General features: G+C 42.4%; 1 pseudogene across 1 annotated transcript in view; it reads left to right on the top strand.

Moving 5' to 3' along the window:
* The window catches only part of LOC311225971 (bromodomain-containing protein 2-like), a 45776-nt pseudogene extending 44152 nt beyond the window's left edge, over positions 1 to 1624 (top strand). The window contains exon 9 of the transcript XR_014621039.1: positions 1581 to 1624. The product of XR_014621039.1 is annotated as a bromodomain-containing protein 2-like (transcript). The remainder of the gene's footprint in view (positions 1 to 1580) is intronic.
* The last annotated feature ends 2186 nt before the right edge of the window (positions 1625 to 3810 follow it).

The raw sequence follows: 3810 nt of genomic DNA, 5'->3' as shown, positions 1-3810 counted from the left end.
CCAGACCAGCAGAGGCTGATCTTTTCCGGCAAGCAGCTGGAAGACGGCCGCACCTTGTCCGACTACAACATCCAGAAAGAATCCACTCTCCACCTTGTCCTGCGTCTGAGGGGAGGGCAGTAAAGTGTAAACATGAAAGAAAGGTCTACACACTGTAAGGGTCCCATTGCAGTATATTTATTGGCACCAACCTGAGTAATAACTTTTTTTTAATGGGGCAGTAAATTACTCCATTTTCTTGACTACTTGTCCTTGTTTTTACAATGATTGTTAATATGCTTATGAATATTCCAGATACTAGCCAATATCCAGTTACAGTCTTGGATAGGATATGGTGGTGTTTATGTTAATCTCCTGATTACCAATTTGCCCGTATACATGAGTAAAATATCAGCAGTATTACCGTGGTAAGAGATAAAATAAATGGTATAAATAAATTTGACCATTGCATTTCAAATTTTTGGCATTATTAAAATATGGATAATGTATTTACTACTTTTATGGATCTACTAACGGTATATGCAACATTTCACATCGGCATCAAGTAAACTGGCAAAATACTGTTTCAGATAGGCGGGAAGTGACATTTCTAATATGGCAGACAGGCACGTGCACACATAGAGGCCAAGGGGTGCTTGAGCACCTGCCTTTTTGAGCCTAAAAGTGCCCTTTAAAAAAAAAAAAAATTTTACCGTTGCCCTTCCAACTGAAAAATGTCAGGATAGAATACAAATATTAGGTAAAGAGAGAGAGATGCCCCATATTCCATTGCAGTTTGCACGGCCTCCTCAGCGTGCCTCCGCGGACCTATATATTTTATGCATAGCGTGGGTGGTGGTGATGATGATGATAGAAACCGCTGTGGCCCATACAGTTGAATGCTGGTATTACACTCATTGAGGGACACGAAGAAGTCAAGTCCGATGGGATTTGGGAATCTCAAATACAAATCGGGATTGGAATAAAAAATGCATTTATATTAAACAATACAGAATATACAGCACTTCTTGGTGTCTGTAGGGTAAGCACTTATTCCCTCCCCCCTGAACATTTATGGAGATGTATGGGCCTTTTAAGTCAGTGATAAAAGTGTCTTTCAAGGATACGTGAGCTCCTGCACTGATTATTATAGTTCAATATTCAATATTTGATCACCAAAACCTCCCAAAAAGCATAAAAAGGGGGCCCCCGCCCGAAAAGGGCCCTTAAAAACCGTGCTTGCGCACAACGCGCGCTCGGTTAATATATACACACAAGTGTAGTGCCCTTTTCAGCCTTTGAGCACCTGCCCCTCTAAAGTCCTGTGCACGTCCCTGATCCATAGTGTACATAATTTATAAAATGCCCTATAATAGTAATAACACAGTACAGCTCTTAATTGTTATAATAATAATAATAATTTGTATAGATCTGTTCCAAATGCTCAAATCTAGCTATATACTGTAACAACATCAATGTAATGTGCCAGTGGTCAATGGTATTGCAATTACTGGAAGAACTAGAGTAACTAAATGTGAATATTACCTAAAGTTGTATTCAATGCATGGTAAGCATATTTAAAAATCTGTGTTAATCCCAAGCCCTGCTGCTTACCTCCCTCTCCTTCAACTGGGAGCTGGCCTGAGGGAAGGGGTACTGATCCTGAAGCCGCATCTGTGCATTAGAGCAGATGTGATTAGCATGTACCATAACGTTAGGTTAGCTAGCCATAGTCAGTCACAAAATGTTGGCCAAGCTGTTATGGGCTTCAAAACAAGTTCTGTGAATAAATACCTTTCTTGTGAAAATACTTGGTGACTAGCTGTCGACCTATTTTATTATTTTCCTCTTGCAATGCTGACGTTTTTTCTTTCGTTTTTGAGCTCCTGATTCATGAGCTGTAAGAGAGGACATTTTCCTGTCAGTCTGACTGTTCAAGCTGCAAGCTGCAAGCTGCTGGCGCGCTGTTGTGCATGGACTGAACCATCATGCAATGAATGAAGGGAGGGGTGCTCATTCTGTCAAACAGAGTAACAAGCAGTGGCGGATTCAGGCTGTTTGAAGGGCAGGGGCGAAAAGAAAAAAAGGGCACCTACTGCACAACATGGGACCCCATCAGTGAGCAAAAAGCGTTCATGTATGGTGAAATAGTCTTCATCCTTGATTAAGATTAACATTAGAATAACATAGACAATCCAGATTAATAGTATAACCACACCTCTATGATAAAAACAGGGAACAATACACCTTTAAAATGTTTATTTCACCTCATTGTCATGGTGTTTGTGTGAGGATGGGGTTCTTGCGGAGCCCAATAGCAGAACACAGGAGGAGAGAGAATGTAGCGGTTTAGGGTGCTTTAATTGTTCTTCCCAAGCAGACAGAAATTACATACAGAAAATGTACGACAGACAGGTATGAATGTTCTTGGGGTTAGTACAGGTGCACTCCTTGTGCAGTACGGGAGAATGTTCTTTCTATCAGGTGCACTCCTTGTGCAGTACGGGAGAATGTAGACACCGGCTGTGTCAGGGGTGAGAGCAGGAACTCTGTACGGGAGAATGTAGACACCGGCTGTGTCGGGGGTGAGAGCAGGAACTCTGTACGGGAGAATGTAGACACCGGCTGTGTCGGGGGTGAGAGCAGGAACTCCGTAGACAAGCTCTAGGGGGGTCCAGACGGGCTCGCTGGAACGGAGGTCCTTGGGCACAAGAGAAGGTAGGTTAGAACAGGGAATAATAATGTGAGAGTGCCTAGCAGGTCTTCGGACTGAAGGGTCGTACCTAGGTAGGCAGTTTAACACTGCGACGAGGGACGACAGGATCCGCCAGGTGATATATGAGCTGCCTGATGAGGGAATCCCTCACAGCCACGCTGATTGAAGTTCATCTGGCAGCGTGGGAACGCTCCAGCAGGAAGCTGCCCATATATGGGCGCGGCAGGATGAGGGCAAAGGAAGGCCCGAGCCCTGACCGTGACAGTTTGAAAAGTAGATTATCGTGGTGTTTACAGGCCTGCCCTAAACCATTGCTGCAGTGGTACATTTCTCAATGCTAAAGATATCAGTGAGGAATATAAATATTTGGGAAACAGCATTTTAATATGGTCTGGGTTGAAAAATAGTTAACCTATTCTTTAAAAGCTATTTACAACATATATTTTACAGGATATAAAACAGTTTAACAGTTGAAGTTAATTTGAGTGCCGTTGAGCTTCTTCCTTTCTCTCCTTCTCTCCTCCCCTTCTCTCCTCATGTCCTCTCCTTCTCTCCTCCTGCCCTCTCCTGTCCTCCTGTACTCCCCTTCTCTCCTTCTCTCCTCATGTCCTCTCCTTCTCTCATCATGTCCTCTCCTTCTCTCCTCTATCTCTCCCTCCCCCCTCTCTATCTTCCCCATTCTCTCCATTAAACTTAATATATTGTACCTGGATACTGGCTGGATCAGTGGGATATTTGAATGGCAACAGGAGAGCATTCAAGTTATTTGTCGTTTTAATAATTTCTCTCCCTATCATCATTTTCATCCTCGCTTTCTTTAGCATCTCCATGGCCGTCTTCATCATCATTTCTCTCCATAGCATCATCTGCATTCTCTTTCCTCAACTTCTTCATCATTTCTCTCCATAGAATCATCTGCATTTTCTCTTTCCTCCACTTCTTCACCATATCTCTTCCTGATATCATTTCCCTCTTGAATATCTCCATCTTCATTGTCTGTACTGTCTTTATCTAAGGTGGAGCAAATAATATTAGTTTTATAATAGTAATATAATTGTACTGGATATAATATTCGTACTGTAGCCTACAATGTTATAATTGTATTATAAAATAAT

This window comes from Notolepis coatsorum (genome assembly GCF_963971535.1).
Source record: "Notolepis coatsorum genome assembly, chromosome: 3".
Classification (NCBI taxonomy): domain Eukaryota; kingdom Metazoa; phylum Chordata; class Actinopteri; order Aulopiformes; family Paralepididae; genus Notolepis; species Notolepis coatsorum.
Note: the sequence above shows the minus strand (reverse complement) of the source record. Positions and strands in the feature narration are given on the sequence as shown.